This window comes from Aptenodytes patagonicus, chromosome Z, assembly GCF_965638725.1.
Source record: "Aptenodytes patagonicus chromosome Z, bAptPat1.pri.cur, whole genome shotgun sequence".
Lineage (NCBI taxonomy): Eukaryota > Metazoa > Chordata > Aves > Sphenisciformes > Spheniscidae > Aptenodytes > Aptenodytes patagonicus.
Window position 1 is genome coordinate 24,822 of NC_134982.1, and position 20,388 is coordinate 45,209.

General features: G+C 59.7%; 1 long non-coding RNA gene across 3 annotated transcripts; it reads right to left on the reverse strand.

Annotated features, from left to right (window-relative positions):
- Window positions 1–3,429: 3,429 nt before the first annotated feature.
- On the reverse strand, window positions 3,430–13,822 carry LOC143172926 (uncharacterized). Of its 3 annotated transcripts, XR_012997435.1 has the most exons (5): window positions 13,782–13,822; window positions 12,919–13,247; window positions 12,695–12,803; window positions 6,434–6,544; window positions 3,430–3,643 (listed from the first exon to the last, which is right to left on the reverse strand). It is a non-coding gene; the product is annotated as an uncharacterized LOC143172926 (long non-coding RNA). The 3 variants fall into 3 exon arrangements; XR_012997434.1 differs by lacking the exons at window positions 3,430–3,643; window positions 6,434–6,544 and adding an exon at window positions 7,340–7,722; XR_012997436.1 differs by lacking the exons at window positions 3,430–3,643; window positions 6,434–6,544; window positions 13,782–13,822 and adding exons at window positions 7,340–7,722; window positions 13,644–13,761.
- Window positions 13,823–20,388: the final 6,566 nt, after the last annotated feature.

The window sequence follows — 20,388 nt, forward strand, 5'->3', positions numbered from 1 at the left end:
CTTCCCCTCTTCCCTTCTGTCAGCTCTCGGCTAAGTCCCTGGGGCTGATCTGACCCGGCTCGCCTGCAGTGGATCGGGAGCCTGCCGCAGCAGGCGGTTTGAAGCTTCCCATCCCGCCACCCTCAGGCAGCCATCGGGCAAGAGACGCGCCGAAGGGGCTCACTCACCTCACCGGTTGCCAGCGCGCCGCCATGCTGCTGCCGGGCAGTGCGCATGCGCAGGACGCCGACGGCGCGCCGGAGGGATCAGAGCCGGCGTGCGATCGCCGGGCTGCAGTACCGCATTTCGGCCACCAGGGGCAGCAGGGAAGGTGGCGGCGGCGCTGCTGCGTACCTGGGCAGTGGCGGCGCTGCAGTACCGGGCTGCGGCCACCAGGCGGCAGCAGCAGGGAGAGCCCGCCGGGCGGCGCGTGCCCGGGGCCGGCACCGGCGCCGCAGTCCCGCGCTTTGCGCGCCGAGCGGCCGCCGACGCTGCGCACGTGGGGCGGCAGCGGCGTTTCCTTACCGGGAGGCAGCAACGAGCGCGGCGGCATCGCCTCGCGAGCACCGCAGCGTCGCATCGCCGTTACCGGCGGACGGCAACGTGGAGCGCGGTGGCGCCGCCGCCCATGCGCAGCGCCTACCCGCAGTACCGCTCCTTGGTTGTCGGGCAGCAACAGCGAACGCAGCGGGGGCGCGCACCACCGCCCATGTGCGGCACCCGTGCTGCAGTACCGCATCTTGGTCTCTGGGCGGCAGCAGCGAGAGCGCAGTTTAGCGACCCACCCACCGCGCGCCACTGCGCATGCGTAGCACCCGGGCTGCACTACCGCGCTTCGGTTGCCCGGCGGCAGCAGCCAGCGCGGCAGCGTGCTCAAGCGCACATGCGTGGCACTCGTTCTGCAGTACCGACTTTTGGTCACCAGGTGGCGGCAGCATGCCCGGCGCTCTACCTGCAGTACCACGTTCCTGTCACCGGGAGGCAGCAGCGAGCACGGGGAACGAGCCACCGCGCATGCGCGGCACCTGTGCTGCAGTACCGACCAGTGGTCGCTGGGAGGCAGTAGCGAGCGTGGCGTGACACCCCCACCGCGCATGCGCGCCGTTCCACCTGCAGTACCACGTTCCTGTCACCGGGAGGCAGCAGCGAGCACGGGAACGAGCCACCGCGCATGCGCGGCACCTGAGCTGCAGTACCGACCTGTGGTCGCTGGGAGGCAGTAGCGAGCGCGGCGTGACACCCCCACCGCGCACGCGCGCCGTTCCACCTGCAGTACCACGTTCCCGTCACTGGGAGGCAGCAGCGAGCACGGGAACGTGCCGCCGCGCATGCGCGGCACCTGAGCTGCAGTACCAATCCTTGGTCGCTGGGAGGCAGTAGCGAGCGCGGCGTGACACCCCCACCGCGCATGCGCGCCGTTTCACCTGCAGTACCACATTCCTGTCACCGGGAGGCAGCAGCGAGCACGGGAACGAGCCACCGCGCATGCGCGGCACCTGAGCTGCAGTACCGACCTGTGGTCGCTGGGAGGCAGTAGCGAGCGCGGCGTGACACACCCACCGCGCATGCGCACCGTTCCACCTGCAGTACCACATTCCTGTCACCGGGAGGCAGCAGCGAGCACGGGAACGAGCCACCGCGCATGCGCGGCACCTGAGCTGCAGTACCGACCTTTGGTCGCTGGGAGGCAGTAGCGAGCGCGGCGTGACACCCCCACCGCGCATGCGCGCCGTTCCACCTGCAGTACCACGTTCCCGTCACTGGGAGGCAGCAGCGAGCACGGGAACGAGCCACCGCGCATGCGCGGCACCTGTGCTGCAGTACCGACCAGTGGTCGCTGGGAGGCAGTAGCGAGCGCGGCGTGACACACCCACCGCGCATGCGCGCCGTTCCACCTGCAGTACCACATTCCTGTCACCGGGAGACAGCAGCGAGCACGGGAACAAGCCACCGCGCATGCGCGGCACCTGAGCTGCAGTACCGACCTTTGGTCGCTGGGAGGCAGTAGCGAGCGCGGCGTGACACCCCCACCGCGCATGCGCGCCGTTCCACCTGCAGTACCACATTCCTGTCACCGGGAGGCAGCAGCGAGCACGGGAACGAGCCACCGCGCATGCGCGGCACCTGAGCTGCAGTACCGACCTTTGGTCGCTGGGAGGCAGTAGCGAGCGTGGCGTGACACCCCCACCGCGCATGCGTGCCGTTCCACCTGCAGTACCGGATTTTGGCCGCCCGGCGGCAGCAGCGAGCACGAGGGCATGCGCCACCCCGCATATACAGCGCCGCACCTGCAGTGCCGCAAGTTGCTCATCAGGGGGCAGCAGCGAGCACGGGGGGGTCGCGCGCCATCGGGCATGCACGGTTCCCCACCTGCAGTACCGCATTATTGTCGCCCGGCGGCAGCAGCGAGCCGGGCGTCGCGGCGCTCGTTCTGCAGTACCGGCTTTTGATTGCCGGGCAGCAGGAGCGAACGCGGTGTAGCACTCAACTCCGCGTGAGCGGCGCCCCTGCTGCAGTGCTGCGTTTCTGTCGCCGGGCGGCATTGCGAGCGGGGTGGCCTCGCGACAGCGCATTCGCAGCGGTGGAGCTGAAGTACCACATTTTGGTCGCTGGGCGGCAGCAGCAAGGGCAGGGGCATGCGCTCGCAAGGCGCGGCCGCACGGCTTGTCGGGGACCGGGCGCAGCGGAAAGGCCGCAAAACCACACGAAACCAGCAACAAAACTACACCTCGTGCCCCACCGCGGGAGCCGCGGCGGTAGCAAGGGCTACGCCGCGCCGCACGCGCCCGAGAGCCATGCGACTGCCCGGCAGCCGCGTCCGCGAAAACTACACCTCCTGGCAAGCACCGGCAGACACAGCACGGCCGCCCGGTCCCCGAGTGACGGAAGACTACACCTCCCGGCATGCTCCGGGGAACAAACATGGCCGACCGGAAGTCCGTGCCCCAGGACTACAGCTCCCGGCATGCCGCGGGAGGCAGCCGTCCCCGCTCTCTGACCCTGCGGGGACACCGTTCTCCCCCCGCCGACGCACCCGGAAGCCCCGCCCAGCCCCCAGCGCAGCCCCACGTTCCCCAGCGTGGCTCCGGACGGCCACTGCCGCCCGGCTCCGAGGCGGCGCGACCCTCCTGCCGGCCTCGCCGCCCCCCTCGCTCAGCGACCACTCCGCTCCTCCCTTGGCTCACACCGGCCCCTCCACGGCCACCCGGGGCACAGCAGCCCCAGCACCAGCCCCACAGCCTGCAGCTACTCTGGCAACACAGCCCCTTTACAAGGAGGGGCCGTCGCCATCAGCCTCACTGCCCGCACCTGGGGCTCCTCTGGCCCAAGCCCAGAGCTGGAGCCCAGCAGGAACAGGGAGCCATCACCCAGCCCCCACCGTGCGTCACCCCCTCCCCTGGGCTCCATCACAGCCCCTTGCCCGGTGCAAAGGAAGCGCAAACGCAGCCGTGAGGGCAAAGGAGGCGGCGAGTGTTTATTCAGTCATGCACGTAACAAGTCCCGGGAGCAAGTCTGCTCCGGGGCTTGGAGCCTCCAATGCTCCCCCTGCCCCTGGGACACCTCAGCAGTCATTCCTGGAGCCGTGCTCGTCAGTCCGGCGGGGAACAGACAGTCGGTCGGTCAGCTCCTGGAGCGATGGAACGCTGGGCAGAGGCAGAGGCCACTAGAAAAGAAAAGTGGCAGCCTGTTGGACAGCGGGGGTGTAGTGAGAAAGCATGAGGCAGGGAACAGGACAGCCAAAGAAAGATAGGGACAAGGAGCCTGACAGAGATGGAGAAAGAAGCAACAGGGAGAGAGGAAGGGAGTCAGCAGAAAGAGGGAGAAGGAGCAGGACAGAGACCGATAAAGAAGGGTGGGGAGCAGGATAGAGATGCAGGAAAAAACCAGGGATGGGCAGCATGACAGAGAGGGAGAAAAAAAAAATATGGGCAGGGAGCCAGGACAGCAAAGGATGGAGGGAAGGGGCAGGGTGAGGGGAACAACACAAAACAAACCACATAGCTACACGCTACAGGGCAGAGAGGGAAGAATTAAGAAACAGGGACAGGGAGCCAGAAAAAAAAGACCTGGAGAGCAAAAAGAACAGCAATGTGTACAGAAAGAAGAGGGGGGTAATTCTAAAATAGGGTCATTGGGGAGCCAGAGACAGTGAGATGGAAAAAGGACAAAAGTGACAGGCTACAGGGCGGAGAGGGAGGAATTAACAAATAAGGACACAGAGCTGGCCAGAGAGAGACAGAGAAAGGCAAAAGATCACACGGGCGACAGGGCAGAGAGGGAGGAATTAGAAAACCAGGGACAGGAGCCGGACAGAGATAGAGGCAGAAATAAGATGGGGAAAAGAGACAGGCCACAGGGCAGAGAGGGAGGCATTGATCAATAGGGACAGGGGACTAGAGAGAGCACGATGGAGAACAGGAAAAAATAGCAGTGGGCTACAGGGAAGAGGGAGGAATTAAAGAACAGGGACAGGGAGCTGGACAGGGAGACATGGAAAAAGAAAAAAAAAAAACAACCAGTGATGGGCTACAAGATGGATAGGGAGGAAATAAAAAATAGCAGCAGGGAGCCGGACAGAGAGAGATGGAGAAAGACCAACAAATAGTGTGGGGCTATTTCTGTATGGGATGGAGGAGGAAAAAAATAGTGATGGGGCAGTGAATAGGACAGAGGAAGAGAGAGAAGAAGAGCAAGAAGAGCAAGAGATGGAGAATGACAGAAGGATGTAGAGAGAAAGACCAGGACATGTAAAAGGGGGGGCATGGTGGGACACACATCAGAAGGGTAAAAAGAAAAAAGAGAGGGATACAGAAAACAAGTGAGGGACAGAGCGTGAGAAAATAGGATACAGAAAAAGAGAGGGATGGGGAGCAGGACACTGGGATAGAGAGCGAGAGCAACAGGGAGAATGACAGGGAGATGAAGCCAGAGGAAAAACAGGGACTGAAAGCAGGACAGAGAAATGGAAAAGGAAAATTAGGGATGGGGAGCAGGACAGAGGGATGGAGAGACAACAAGGGATGCAAGGATAATGACAGGGAGGGAGGGAGGGAAGGATAGGGAGCAGCACAGAGGTGTGGAGAAAGAAAGAGAGGGATGGGGAGCGGGGCAGAGAAATGAAGAAAGAAAGTACAGTGATGGGGAGCAGGACAAAGGACTAGAAAGAGAAAAATAAGACAAGGGAGAAGACCGAGGAGCAGAGAGAAAAGAAAGGTCAAAATAAAAGGTCAGAGAGGTAGAGAAATCAAGAAAAATAGGGACGAGGAGCCCTGCAGAGAGAGCGAGCAAGAAAATGTCAGGTCGGTGAGTAGGACAGAGGGGGGCGGGAGATTGGGGGGGAAGGAGAGGAAGAAGAAAGAAGGGTCAAAGACGGTGACAGGGCGCAGGACACAGAGAGAAAAAGGACAGGGAACAGGACAAAGGGATTGAGAAATAAAAAAAAGGGTCAGATCTGTACAAAGAGACCAAGAAGGAAAAGAAGAAAAAAAACAGCAGTGGGCTAGAGGACAGAGACAGAGGAAGAGAAAAAAGGGCCAAGCAGGGCAGAGGAGGAGAGAAAGGAAAAATGGGAGAGCCGGCTGAACAGGAAGGTATATCAAGAAACAATTGGACAGGCAGCAGGACAGAGAAATAAAGAGAAAAAACAACAACAGGAAGCAGGACAGAGGGACAGTGAGAGGAAACAAGGGGCAGGGAGCAGGACGGTGTGAGGAAACAAGGGGCAGGGATCAAGACAGAGGTGGAGAAAGAAGCATTGGGGCAGAAGGACAGAAAGAGGAAAAAAAAGGCAGAAAGAAGGATGGGGGATGATAGGGGGAAAAGAAGGACAAGGAGCAGGACACAGACTGTAAGAGAAAGACAGGGACAGGGAGCAAGACAAGGTGATATAGAGAGCGAAAAAAGGGACAGGGAGGCAGGACAAAGTGAAAGACAGGCAGAAATAAGAGACAGGGAGCAGGACAGAGATGGAGTGAGAAAAAACAGCGACAGGGAGCAGGACACAGTGACAGAGAACCCAAAAACCAAAGAGGGAAGACGACAGAGAAACAAGGGGAAAGGCAAGGAGGACAGAGAAGCAGAGAGGGAGGCGGGGGCGGGACAGGGAGCAGGACAGAGAGATGGAGCAAGAAAGGAAAAAAAGTACAGGAGGCAGAAAAAAGGGAAAGAGAGACAAGGGCAGGGAGCAGGACAAAGAGCTGGAAAAGGAAAAAACAGCGATGGGCTACAGGACAGAGGCAGAGGATGAAATGGAAAAAAAAGGAGGGAGAGGGAGCAGAACAAAAGCGCAGAGAGAAAAAGAAAAGGGAGCTGCAGAACAGGAGAAAGAGAGGGAGAGAGGAAGAGGGAGCAGGACAGAAGAATAGGGAGAGGCACAAGGAAGCAAAAACCCCAAACAAACCAAAAAAAAAGAGAGGCGGGGCCAGGGGCAGGGCAGGGAGGGCCCGGGACTCACTGCAGCTTTTGCTCTCGGTGCTGCCAGGAGACTTTGCCAGTTCAGATGTTTTTTTCTCCATCTCTCCTCCCTTCCTCTTCCTTAACTCCGGTCGCTTGGGCTGTCCTCCACCTGAGAGAATACGTGGGTGTCTTACAGCTCTTTACGATACGAGGCTTCCTAGACGTAGCCTCGCTCGCTCGTGCACTACGCGGCCGTACCACGCTGCTGGTGACACATACAGACCCTGCAGCGCGTGTTGGTGATCGGATCTGCTGAGGACTGCACTAAGAGGGATCCTTCCTCACCCAGAGAGGCAGGCTTTCTCTTGCCTGCAGCGGGAGGCGGCTGCCGGCTGGATCCTTTTTATTTTATTCTTCAGCTGCTTTACCTTTCTCTGGCCTCTCCGGCTTCAGCCGCGGCAGCTCCCGTCCACAGCCAGGAAGTGCTCCACTTGTCCCTTTCCGCCCATGCCGCTAGGAGAATGAGGCCAAAGGCAACACACACAAACCTGAGCCAGCTGCAGTCAACAGCATCCCCAGAGAGGAACCGACAACTGAGCCCTCGGTGCTGCCTCTGGGAGAGGCAGAGAACAAGCAACTGTTATCCACAGTGATGACGGTAGCTCTCGTCAGGCAGGAACCCCTCCTTCTGCAGGAGCTGCTGGAGACAGGGTTTGGGGGCAGCCTGTGGCTATGGGACAGGCTTCAGGGGAGGTGCTGGAGCCGGGGAGGGGAGCTGCGTAGGGTGAGCTGGGCTGGAAGAGTTTTGTTGAGTTGGGGAGGCACCCACTGCCTTTTCCAGGGGGTGGGAAGGCCTCCAAGTACCCAGAGGGGTGGGGGCAGCCATCTCCTGCCCCTCTTCCCGCTTCCTCTCCACCAGCTCTCAGAAAATCCCTGGGAGCTGCCCTGATGGGGCCTGGCTCCAACTGACCATGAACCTCTCAGCTGGAAACATCCTTGCAGCTCGTCAGCATTCTCAGACAGGCATGGCCCAGCAGCACCACCTCCTGGGGCTGCAGCCCTTTTACACAGAGGGGCCATCGCCATCAGCCTCCCTGGCCCCACCTGGGGCTCCTCCAGCCCCAGCCCACAGGTGCAGCCACGGCCCCTGACACCCACTGCATAACCTGCTCCCCTGGACTCTCTGGCAGCCACTCACCAAGTACAAAGGACTACAAATACGGCCACGAGTGCAAAGACGACAGCAAGTGTTTATTCGTTAATGTGTATAAGTCCCAGGAGTGAGTCTACTCCAGGGCTCGGTGCCTGTACACTCACCCTTCCCCTGGGACAACTCGGCAGTCGTTACTGGAGCGACAGATACAGAGAACGAGAGTACAGCGATGGGGAGCAGGACAGAGGAACAGAAAGAGAAAGACAAAATGAGGGAGAAGGACTGAAGAGCAGAGAAAGAAAGGTACAGGGAAAAGGACAGCGAGATGGAGAAATCAATTTAAGAAAACGAAAAAAAGAGATGAGGAGCCCTGCAGCGACATGGTGGAAGAAAAACAGGGTCAGGGAGCAGGACAGAGGGAAAGAGAGAGAAAACGATGAGCGAGGAGCAGAACAGACGGATCAAGGGAGAAATTGAACGAGAGGAATAAGGAAGGAGGGAGGGAGAGAAAGAGGCAGGAGACAAGCCACAGAGGGATTGATGGGGGGTGCAGGGGAAGAGAGAGACAGATCAGGACAAAGAGATGGAGAAAGAAAAACCAGTGCTGGGCTGCAGGATGAGAAAAAAGCCAGGGAGCAGGACAGAGGGGAATAATGGGACAGCGAGCCGGGCAGGGGGATATAGCGAGAAATGATGGGACAGGCAGTGGTATGGAGGTACACGGACAAAAAGTTAGGGGGAGGATGGAGGACAGAGAGAATAAGGGAAAAGGGACAGGGAGCGGGGCAGAGATGGAGAAAGAAACATTCGAGACAGAGAAGGAGGGACAGGTAAGAGAACAGAGAATTGGAGAAAGAAAGGAAAGGGAACAGCACAGAGGGTCACAGAGGAAAAGAGAGGGATGGCAGAAAGAGAAAAAGAAGACAAGGGAGAAGGACTGAGGAGCAGAGAGGAAAAGGTACAGGGAAAAGGACAGGGATGGAGAAAACAAAGAAAGACTGGAGGCAGAGCAAAGGGAAAGATTGACAAGGACAGGGAGCAGGACAAAGGGAAGGAGAAGGAAGAAATAGTGATGGGCAGCAGGATAGAGGAAAAGAGAGAAAAAAAGAGCATGAAGAGCAAGAGAAGGAGAATGACAGAGGGATGTAGAGAGAAAGACCAGGACACGTAAAAGGGGGAGGTGGGGGGACACACATCAGAAGGGTAGAAAGAAAAAGAGAGGGATGGGGAGCAAGACAGTGTGAGAGGGAGGGAGGCAGGCAGTGGGATGCAAGGATACAGAAAAACAGAGGTACAGGGAAGAGGAAAGACAGAGAGAGAAAGGGGAGGATGGGGAGCAGGAGAGAGAGACAGAGAACGAAAAATGCAATGGGCAGAAGAACAGAAATACAGAGAATTAAAAAATACTTCTCGGGAGCAGGACAGAGGGATAGAGCAAGAGGAAAAAAATCAACAGGGAGAAGGACGGGTAACACACAGCAGGACACACACAGGGAGTGAAAGGGAGGGGACACAGAGCAGGACAGAGGGATGAAGAGAGGGGGAAAAAAAAGGGACAGGAAGAAAAGCAGAGTAACCAAGAGGGGAAAAAGAACCAGAAAAGGAACTGGACAGAGAGATGGAGGAAGAAATAACAGGGACAAGGACAGGGACAGAGAGATAGAGAGGCAAAGAGAGGGACGGGGACCAGGCCAGTGGGATATAAACAGGGAGGGACAGGGAGCGCGGGACACAAGATTGCCGAGAGAGAGGTACAGGGAAGTGGAAAGAATGACAGAGGGAAAAAGAGAGGGGCGGGGAGCAGGCGAGAGAGCTGGAGAAAGAAAAAGTCCTGCTGGGGAGCAGGACAGAAGCATAGAGCCGAAAGAGATGAATGGGAAGCAGGGCAGTGGGATGCAGACAGCAAAAACAATGATAGGTAACAGGACAGAGGGATTGACAGAGAAGGGACGGGGAGCAGGACAGAGGAATGGGTCGAAAAAAAACTGATGAGCAACAGGACAAAGGGATGCAGGTGAAAACAAGGAGGGAAACGGAAGGATGGAGAGAGAGAGAAAGACGGGGATAGAGCATGGGACGTGGAGAGACAAAAAGCAGGACAAGGAACAGAAGAGAGGGACTGGGGCGGGGGGGAAGCGCAGAACCAGATGCATATTAAGACAAAGAGGAGGAGAACGGAAAAAACCAATGACAGGCTGCTGGACAGAGACGGAGGAAGAAAAGGTAGGGCCAGAGTAGGGAAGAGAGAAAGGAAAAAAGGGACAGCTGGCTGGACAGGGGGATATAACTAGAAACAATGAGACAGGCAGTGGGACAGAGGGATAAAGGCAGAATAACCAGGGAGAGGAAGGGGGACAGATGGACAGCGAGACCAAAAAAGAGGCAGGGAGCAGGACCAAGAGATGGAGGAAGAAGCATTAGGGACAGAGTGGCGGAGAGAGGGAAATACAGGTTGGAGGAAGGACAGAGAGAGAAAGAGGTGACAGAACACGTACAGAGAGCGGGAGAAAGAAAAACCAGTGACAAGCATCAGGCCAGAGGCAGGGGGAAGGAAGGACAGGAGGAAGGAGAGAGTGATACAGAAAACAAGCGAGGGACATGGAGCAAGAAAATGGGATCCGAAGAAAAAGAGAGGGATGGGGAACAGGACACTGGGATAGAGAGCGAGAGCAACAGGGAGAATGACAGGGAGACAGAGCCAGAGGAAAAACGGGGACTGAAAGTAGGACAGAGAAATGGAAAAGGAAAATTAGGGATGGGGAGCAGGACAGAGGGGTAGAGAGACAATGAGAGATGCAAGGATAACGGGAGAGAGGGCGGGAGGGAGAGGGAAGGAGGAACAGGGAGCAGCACAGAGGTATGGAGAAAGAAAGAGAGGGATGGAGAGTGGGGCAGAGACATGGAGAAAGAATACAGTGATGGGGAGCAGGACAGAGGACTAGAAAGAGAAAAATAAAGACAGGGGAAAAGACTGAGGAGCAGAGAGAGAAAGAAAGGTCAATAAAAATGTCAGAGAGGTAGGGAAATAAAGAAAAATAGGGATGAGGAGTCCTGCAGAGAGATGGAGCAAGAAAATGTAGCGTCACTGAGCAGGACAGAGGGACAGAAAGATGGGGGGAAAGGAGAGGAAGAAGAAAAGAGGGACAAAGATGGTGACAGGGTGCAGGACACAGAGAGAGAAAAAGGACAGGGAACAGGACAAAGGGATTGAGAAAGAAAGAAAAGGTCAGATCTGTACAAAGAGACCAAGAAGGAAAAAAGAAACAGCAATGGGCCAGAGGACAGAGACAGAGGAAGAGAAAAAAGGGCCAGGGAGCAGGACAGAGAAGGAGAGAAAGGAAAAAAGGGAGAGATGGCTGGATGGGGAGGTATAGCAAGAAACGACTGGACAGGCAGCGGGACAGAGAAATAAAGACAGAAAAAATGGGGACAGGAAGCAGGACAGAGGGACAGTGAGAGGAAACAAGGGGCAGGGAGCAGGACAGAGTTGGAGGAAGAAGCATTGGGGCAGAAGGATAGAAAGAGAAAAAAGAAAGACAGGAAGAAGGATGGGGGATGATAGAGAGGGGGAAAAAGAAGGACAAGGAACAGGACACATTGTCAGAGAGAGACAAGGGAGCAAGACAACATGATACAGAGAAAGAAAAAAGGGACAGGAGGCAGGACAAAGTGAAAACCAGGCAAAAATAAGAGACAGGGAGCAGGACAGAGATGGAGGGGAAAAAGCCTAGAATGGGCAGGAGAGATAGATGGAGAAGGAAAAAACCAGCATTGGGCTGCAGGACAAAGATGGGAGTGAGAAAAAACAGTGACAGGGAGCAGGACAGAGTGACAGAGAACAAAAAACCCAAAGAGGGCAGAGAAATGGGGGGAAGGGAAGGAGAAGGATGGAGGAAACAAGAGAGGGGTGGGGGGGATAGGGAACAGGACAGAGAGATGGAGCAAGAAAGGAAAAAAGGACGGGAGGCAGAAAGAAGGGAAAGAGAGACAAGGACAGGGAGCAGGACAAAGGGACGGAAGAGGAAAGAAATAGTGATGGGCTCCAGGACAGAGATGGAGGAATTAAAAAATAGACACGGGGAGCAGGACAGAATGACAGAAACAGAAAAAAGGGATGGAGAGCAGGACAGCATTGGAGGAAAGAACCCAACTGTGATGGGCAGTGGGAGAGAGAGAGAGATGGGGAAAGAAAAAATACTGAGGAAGAGAGAAAGAAAAGAAGGGACAGTCAGCTGGACAGGGGGATGCAGTTAGAAAGGATGGGAGAGGGAATGGGACAGAGAGAGAAAGATAGAAAAGACAGCGAGAGGAAGCAGGGCAGAGGGACAGCAAGAGGAAAAAAAAGGGAGAGGGATCTGGACAGAGATGGGGAAAAAAGCAGCAGGGACAGAGGAAAAGAGACAAAGAGTGACAGAGAGCAGGGCAGAGAAATTAAAATCAGGGCAGCAGCAGGATGAAGATGGAGAAAAAAACCTGGGATGGTCAACAGGACAGAGAGGAATACGAGTACGGGCAGGGAGCAGGACAAAGGGGTATAGTGAGAAACAATGGAACAGGAAGCAAGACAGAGTGACAGACAAGAGTAATGATGAGAGAGAGAGAAAGACAGAGACCGTGAGAAGCACAGGGGGTTGGAGAAAGAAAGAGAGGTATTAGGAGCCCTGCAGAGAAATGGAGAATGAAAAAAAAAAAGGGGCAGGGAGCAGCACAAAGGGTCAGAGAGAGTAAGAGATGAACAGGAAGAAGGACGGGGACAGTGAGATACAGAATGAAAAAAAACAGTGACAGTGAGCAAGACAGAGGGTTAGAGAGAGAAAGAGAAGGAAGGAAGGAAGGAAGGGGAGAGATAGGAAGGCACATACAGGTGCAGAGAGGAAAAGAACGCCAGGAAACAGGCCAGAGAAATTGTGGGGAAAAAGAGACGAATGCAGATCAGGGCAAAGAGATGGAAAAGGAAAAAACAGCAATGGGTGCAGGACAGAGACAGATGAAAAAAAAAGAGAGAAAGGGAGCAGGACAGAAGAATAGAGAGAAAAGGAGAGGTACAGGGAAGTTAAAAAAAAAAAAAATCACAGCAGGGTGCGAAAGAGAGGGGGCCAGGAGAGAGGCAGGGAGGGCCTGGGATGCACAAGAGGAGCGACAGGGCCCCGAGGGCCTGGAACTCACCGCAGCTCTCGCTCTCTGCACTGCAGGAGCCTTTGCCAGTTCAGACGCTTCTTTTCCCTTCTCTCCTCCCTTCCACTTCTGTAACTACAGTCGCTTGGCTGTCCTCCACCTAAGAGAATACATGGGTGTCTTATAGCTCTTACAAGATGAGGCTTCCTAAACACTTAGCCTCGTTTGCTCGCGCACTACACAGCCGTACCGCGCTTTGGGTTACGCATACAGACCCTGTGGTGCATGTTGGCGCCGTGACCTGCTGCGGACTACAAAGAAGGATCCTTCCTCACCCAGAGAGGCAGACTCTCTCTTGCCTGCAGCGGGAAGCAGTTGCCAGCCGGATGGCCTTCGATTTCTTCTTCTTTACCTTTCTCTGGCCTCTCCAGCTTCAGCCGCGGCAGCTCCTGTCCACAGCCAGTAAGCGCTCCGCCTGTCCCTTTTCACCCCCACACTGCGAGGACAGTGAGGCCAGGCAGAGACAACCCACGCAAGCCTGAGGCAGGTGCAGTCAATGGCATCCCCACGGGAGGAATGGAAAACTGCATCCTCAGCGCAGCCTCTGTGAGAGGGAAAGAAGAAGCAGCAACCATTATTACTGTAAATCGCCTCTGGCCAGACCCCCTGCTTCTGCAGGGGCTTCTGGAGATGCTGTTCTTTCCCCGCGCTGCTGCTAACAGCACCCATGCTAAGGGAGAATCAAGCACATTCGAGGGCCAGCTTGCAGCCTTCACTACAGGGCTTGGGGGAGGTCTGGGGCTACGGGACAGGCTTCAGGGGAAGTGCTGGAGCTGGGGGCAGCTTCACAGGGCGAGCGGAGCCGGGGGAGGCTCAGGGGGAGCTCTGGTGAGTTGGGGAGGTGCCCAGCATCTACATCTGGGGGAGTGTCCGCCTCCTTCCCGTCTTCCCTTCTATCAGCTCTCGGTTAAGTCCCTGGGGCTGCCCGGACCCGGCTCACCTGCAGCGGACCGAGAGCCTACCGCAGCGAGCGGCTTGAAGCTACCCGTCCCGCCACCGCCGGGCGGCCAGCGGGCAGGAGACACCCCCGCACCCGCCGAAGGGGCTCGCTCGCCTCACCGGCGGCCCCGGCCCTTACCCGCCGCCGGCGGCAGGAACCGCGTCCAGCGCGCCGCCATGCTGCTCCCGGGCAACGCGCATGCGCCAGTCAGCGACGGCTTCTGAGCTGCAGTACCGGCTTTTGGTCGCCGGGCGGCAGCAGCGAGCGCGGTGTAACACCCCACCGCGCATGCGCGGCGTCCGTCCTGCAGTACCGGCTTTTGGTCGCCGGGCGGCAGCAGCGAGCGCGGCATAAGGCTAATCAGCGCATGCGCGGCTTCTGAGCTGCAGTACCGGCTTTTGGTCGCCGGGCGGCAGCAGCGAGCGCGGCATAAGGCTAATCAGCGCATGCGCGGCTTCAGAGCTGCAGTACCGAATTTTGGTCGCCGGGCGGCAGCAGCGAGCGCGGTGTAACACCCCACCGCGCATGCGCGGCGTCCGTCCTGCAGTACCGGCTTTTGGTCGCCGGGCGGCAGCAGCGAGCGCGGCATAAGGCTAATCAGCGCATGCGCGGCTTCTGAGCTGCAGTACCGGCTTTTGGTCGCCGGGCGGCAGCAGCGAGCGCGGCATAAGGCTAATCAGCGCATGCGCGGCTTCAGAGCTGCAGTACCGGCTTTTGGTCGCCGGGCGGCAGCAGCGAGCGCGGCATAAGGCTAATCAGCGCATGCGCGGCTTCAGAGCTGCAGTACCGGCTTTTGGTCGCCGGGCGGCAGCAGCGAGCGCGGCATAAGGCTAATCAGCGCATGCGCGGCTTCTGAGCTGCAGTACCGGCTTTTGGTCGCCGGGCGGCAGCAGCGAGCGCGGCATAACGCTAATCAGCGCATGCGCGGCTTCTGAGCTGCAGTACCGGCTTTTGGTCGCCGGGCGGCAGCAGCGAGCGCGGTTTAACGCTCAAATTCGCATGCGCGGCTTCTGAGCTGCAGTACCGGCTTTTGGTCGCCGGGCGGCAGCAGCGAGCGCGGCATAAGGCTAATCAGCGCATGCGCGGCTTCAGAGCTGCAGTACCGGCTTTTGGTCGCCGGGCGGCAGCAGCGAGCGCGGCATAAGGCTAATCAGCGCATGCGCGGCTTCAGAGCTGCAGTACCGGCTTTTGGTCGCCGGGCGGCAGCAGCGAGCGCGGTTTAACGCTAATCAGCGCATGCGCGGCTTCAGAGCTGCAGTACCGGCTTTTGGTCGCCGGGCGGCAGCAGCGAGCGTGGCATAAGGCTAATCAGCGCATGCGCGGATTCAGAGCTGCAGTACCGGCTTTTGGTCGCCGGGCGGCAGCAGCGAGCGCGGCATAACGCTCAAATTCGCATGCGCGGCTTCTGAGCTGCAGTACCGGCTTTTGGTCGCCGGGCGGCAGCAGCGAGCGCGGTGTAACACCCCACCGCGCATGCGCGGCGTCCGTCCTGCAGTACCGGATTTTGGTCGCCGGGCGGCAGCAGCGAGCGCGGCATAAGGCTAATCAGCGCATGCGCGGCTTCTGAGCTGCAGTACCGGCTTTTGGTCGCCGGGCGGCAGCAGCGAGCGCGGCATAAGGCTAATCAGCGCATGCGCGGCTTCAGAGCTGCAGTACCGGCTTTTGGTCGCCGGGCGGCAGCAGCGAGCGCGGTTTAACGCTCAAATTCGCATGCGCGGCTTCTGAGCTGCAGTACCGGCTTTTGGTCGCCGGGCGGCAGCAGCGAGCGCGGCATAACGCTCAAATTCGCATGCGCGGCTTCTGAGCTGCAGTACCGGCTTTTGGTCGCCGGGCGGCAGCAGCGAGCGCGGCATAACGCTAATCAGCGCATGCGCGGCTTCTGAGCTGCAGTACCGGCTTTTGGTCGCCGGGCGGCAGCAGCGAGCGCGGCATAAGGCTAATCAGCGCATGCGCGGCTTCAGAGCTGCAGTACCGGCTTTTGGTCGCCGGGCGGCAGCAGCGAGCGCGGCATAAGGCTAATCAGCGCATGCGCGGCTTCTGAGCTGCAGTACCGGCTTTTGGTCGCCGGGCGGCAGCAGCGAGCGCGGTGTAACACCCCACCGCGCATGCGCGGCGTCCGTCCTGCAGTACCGGCTTTTGGTCGCCGGGCGGCAGCAGCGAGCGCGGCATAAGGCTAATCAGCGCATGCGCGGCTTCAGAGCTGCAGTACCGGCTTTTGGTCGCCGGGCGGCAGCAGCGAGCGCGGCATAAGGCTAATCAGCGCATGCGCGTCTTCTGAGCTGCAGTACCGGCTTTTGGTCGCCGGGCGGCAGCAGCGAGCGCGGCATAAGGCTAATCAGCGCATGCGCGGCTTCAGAGCTGCAGTACCGGCTTTTGGTCGCCGGGCGGCAGCAGCGAGCGCGGCATAAGGCTAATCAGCGCATGCGCGGCTTCTGAGCTGCAGTACCGGCTTTTGGTCGCCGGGCGGCAGCAGCGAGCGCGGCATAAGGCTAATCAGCGCATGCGCGGCTTCTGAGCTGCAGTACCGGCTTTTGGTCGCCGGGCGGCAGCAGCGAGTGCGGCATAAGGCTAATCAGCGCATGCGCGGCTTCAGAGCTGCAGTACCGGCTTTTGGTCGCCGGGCGGCAGCAGCGAGCGCGGCATAAGGCTAATCAGCGCATGCGCGGCTTCTGAGCTGCAGTACCGGCTTTTGGTCGCCGGGCGGCAGCAGCGAGCGCGGCATAAGGCTAATCAGCGCATGCGCGGCTTCAGAGCTGCAGTACCGGCTTTTGGTCGCCGGGCGGCAGCAGCGAGCGCGGCATAACGCTAATCAGCGCATGCGCGGCTTCTGAGCTGCAGTACCGGCTTTTGGTCGCCGGGCGGCAGCAGCGAGCGCGGTTTAACGCTCAAATTCGCATGCGCGGCTTCTGAGCTGCAGTACCGAATTTTGGTCGCCGGGCGGCAGCAGCGAGCGCGGTGTAACACCCCACCGCGCATGCGCGGCGTCCGTCCTGCAGTACCGGCTTTTGGTCGCCGGGCGGCAGCAGCGAGCGCGGCATAAGGCTAATCAGCGCATGCGCGGCTTCTGAGCTGCAGTACCGGCTTTTGGTCGCCGGGCGGCAGCAGCGAGCGCGGCATAACGCTCAAATTCGCATGCGCGGCTTCTGAGCTGCAGTACCGGCTTTTGGTCGCCGGGCGGCAGCAGCGAGCGCGGTTTAACGCTCAAATTCGCATGCGCGGCTTCAGAGCTGCAGTACCGGCTTTTGGTCGCCGGGCGGCAGCAGCGAGCGCGGCATAACGCTAATCAGCGCATGCGCGGCTTCAGAGCTGCAGTACCGGCTTTTGGTCGCCGGGCGGCAGCAGCGAGCGCGGCATAAGGCTAATCAGCGCATGCGCGGCTTCAGAGCTGCAGTACCGGCTTTTGGTCGCCGGGCGGCAGCAGCGAGCGCGGTTTAACGCTCAAATTCGCATGCGCGGCTTCTGAGCTGCAGTACCGGCTTTTGGTCGCCGGGCGGCAGCAGCGAGCGCGGCATAAGGCTAATCAGCGCATGCGCGGCTTCAGAGCTGCAGTACCGGCTTTTGGTCGCCGGGCGGCAGCAGCGAGCGCGGCATAAGGCTAATCAGCGCATGCGCGGCTTCAGAGCTGCAGTACCGGCTTTTGGTCGCCGGGCGGCAGCAGCGAGCGCGGCATAAGGCTAATCAGCGCATGCGCGGCTTCAGAGCTGCAGTACCGGCTTTTGGTCGCCGGGCGGCAGCAGCGAGCGCGGTTTAACGCTAATCAGCGCATGCGCGGCTTCAGAGCTGCAGTACCGGCTTTTGGTCGCCGGGCGGCAGCAGCGAGCGTGGCATAAGGCTAATCAGCGCATGCGCGGATTCAGAGCTGCAGTACCGGCTTTTGGTCGCCGGGCGGCAGCAGCGAGCGCGGCATAACGCTCAAATTCGCATGCGCGGCTTCTGAGCTGCAGTACCGGCTTTTGGTCGCCGGGCGGCAGCAGCGAGCGCGGTGTAACACCCCACCGCGCATGCGCGGCGTCCGTCCTGCAGTACCGGCTTTTGGTCGCCGGGCGGCAGCAGCGAGCGCGGCATAAGGCTAATCAGCGCATGCGCGGCTTCAGAGCTGCAGTACCGGCTTTTGGTCGCCGGGCGGCAGCAGCGAGCGCGGCATAAGGCTAATCAGCGCATGCGCGGCTTCAGAGCTGCAGTACCGGCTTTTGGTCGCCGGGCGGCAGCAGCGAGCGCGGCATAAGGCTAATCAGCGCATGCGCGGCTTCAGAGCTGCAGTACCGGCTTTTGGTCGCCGGGCGGCAGCAGCGAGCGCGGCATAAGGCTAATCAGCGCATGCGCGGCTTCAGAGCTGCAGTACCGGCTTTTGGTCGCCGGGCGGCAGCAGCGAGCGCGGCATAACGCTAATCAGCGCATGCGCGGCTTCTGAGCTGCAGTACCGGCTTTTGGTCGCCGGGCGGCAGCAGCGAGCGCGGTTTAACGCTCAAATTCGCATGCGCGGCTTCTGAGCTGCAGTACCGGCTTTTGGTCGCCGGGCGGCAGCAGCGAGCGCGGCATAACGCTCAAATTCGCATGCGCGGCTTCTGAGCTGCAGTACCGGCTTTTGGTCGCCGGGCGGCAGCAGCGAGCGCGGCATAACGCTAATCAGCGCATGCGCGGCTTCTGAGCTGCAGTACCGGCTTTTGGTCGCCGGGCGGCAGCAGCGAGCGCGGCATAAGGCTAATCAGCGCATGCGCGGCTTCAGAGCTGCAGTACCGGCTTTTGGTCGCCGGGCGGCAGCAGCGAGCGCGGCATAAGGCTAATCAGCGCATGCGCGGCTTCTGAGCTGCAGTACCGGCTTTTGGTCGCCGGGCGGCAGCAGCGAGCGCGGTGTAACACCCCACCGCGCATGCGCGGCGTCCGTCCTGCAGTACCGGCTTTTGGTCGCCGGGCGGCAGCAGCGAGCGCGGCATAAGGCTAATCAGCGCATGCGCGGCTTCAGAGCTGCAGTACCGGCTTTTGGTCGCCGGGCGGCAGCAGCGAGCGCGGCATAAGGCTAATCAGCGCATGCGCGGCTTCAGAGCTGCAGTACCGGCTTTTGGTCGCCGGGCGGCAGCAGCGAGCGCGGCATAAGGCTAATCAGCGCATGCGCGGCTTCAGAGCTGCAGTACCGGCTTTTGGTCGCCGGGCGGCAGCAGCGAGCGCGGTTTAACGCTAATCAGCGCATGCGCGGCTTCAGAGCTGCAGTACCGGCTTTTGGTCGCCGGGCGGCAGCAGCGAGCGTGGCATAAGGCTAATCAGCGCATGCGCGGATTCAGAGCTGCAGTACCGGCTTTTGGTCGCCGGGCGGCAGCAGCGAGCGCGGCATAACGCTCAAATTCGCATGCGCGGCTTCTGAGCTGCAGTACCGGCTTTTGGTCGCCGGGCGGCAGCAGCGAGCGCGGTGTAACACCCCACCGCGCATGCGCGGCGTCCGTCCTGCAGTACCGGCTTTTGGTCGCCGGGCGGCAGCAGCGAGCGCGGCATAAGGCTAATCAGCGCATGCGCGGCTTCAGAGCTGCAGTACCGGCTTTTGGTCGCCGGGCGGCAGCAGCGAGCGCGGCATAAGGCTAATCAGCGCATGCGCGGCTTCAGAGCTGCAGTACCGGCTTTTGGTCGCCGGGCGGCAGCAGCGAGCGCGGCATAAGGCTAATCAGCGCATGCGCGGCTTCAGAGCTGCAGTACCGGCTTTTGGTCGCCGGGCGGCAGCAGCGAGCGCGGCATAACGCTAATCAGCGCATGCGCGGCTTCAGAGCTGCAGTACCGGCTTTTGGTCGCCGGGCGGCAGCAGCGAGCGCGGTTTAACGCTCAAATTCGCATGCGCGGCTTCTGAGCTGCAGTACCGGCTTTTGGTCGCCGGGCGGCAGCAGCGAGCGCGGCATAACGCTCAAATTCGCATGCGCGGCTTCTGAGCTGCAGTACCGGCTTTTGGTCGCCGGGCGGCAGCAGCGAGCGCGGCATAACGCTAATCAGCGCATGCGCGGCTTCTGAGCTGCAGTACCGGCTTTTGGTCGCCGGGCGGCAGCAGCGAGCGCGGCATAACGCTCAAATTCGCATGCGCGGCTTCTGAGCTGCAGTACCGGCTTTTGGTCGCCGGGCGGCAGCAGCGAGCGCGGCATAAGGCTAATCAGCGCATGCGCGGCTTCAGAGCTGCAGTACCGGCTTTTGGTCGCCGGGCGGCAGCAGCGAGCGCGGCATAAGGCTAATCAGCGCATGCGCGGCTTCTGAGCTGCAGTACCGGCTTTTGGTCGCCGGGCGGCAGCAGCGAGCGCGGCATAAGGCTAATCAGCGCATGCGCGGCTTCAGAGCTGCAGTACCGGCTTTTGGTCGCCGGGCGGCAGCAGCGAGCGCGGCATAAGGCTAATCAGCGCATGCGCGGCTTCTGAGCTGCAGTACCGGCTTTTGGTCGCCGGGCGGCAGCAGCGAGCGCGGTGTAACACCCCACCGCGCATGCGCGGCGTCCGTCCTGCAGTACCGGCTTTTGGTCGCCGGGCGGCAGCAGCGAGCGCGGCATAACGCTCAAATTCGCATGCGCGGCTTCTGAGCTGCAGTACCGGCTTTTGGTCGCCGGGCGGCAGCAGCGAGCGCGGCGTAGCGCTGAAATGCGCATGCGCGGTGATTGAGCTGTAGTACCGCGTTTTGATCGCCGGGCGGCAGCAGCGAGGGCGCTTTACACCACACCGCGCATGAGCGACGTCCATCCTGCAATACCGCATTTTGATCGCCGGGCGGCAGTAGCGAGCGC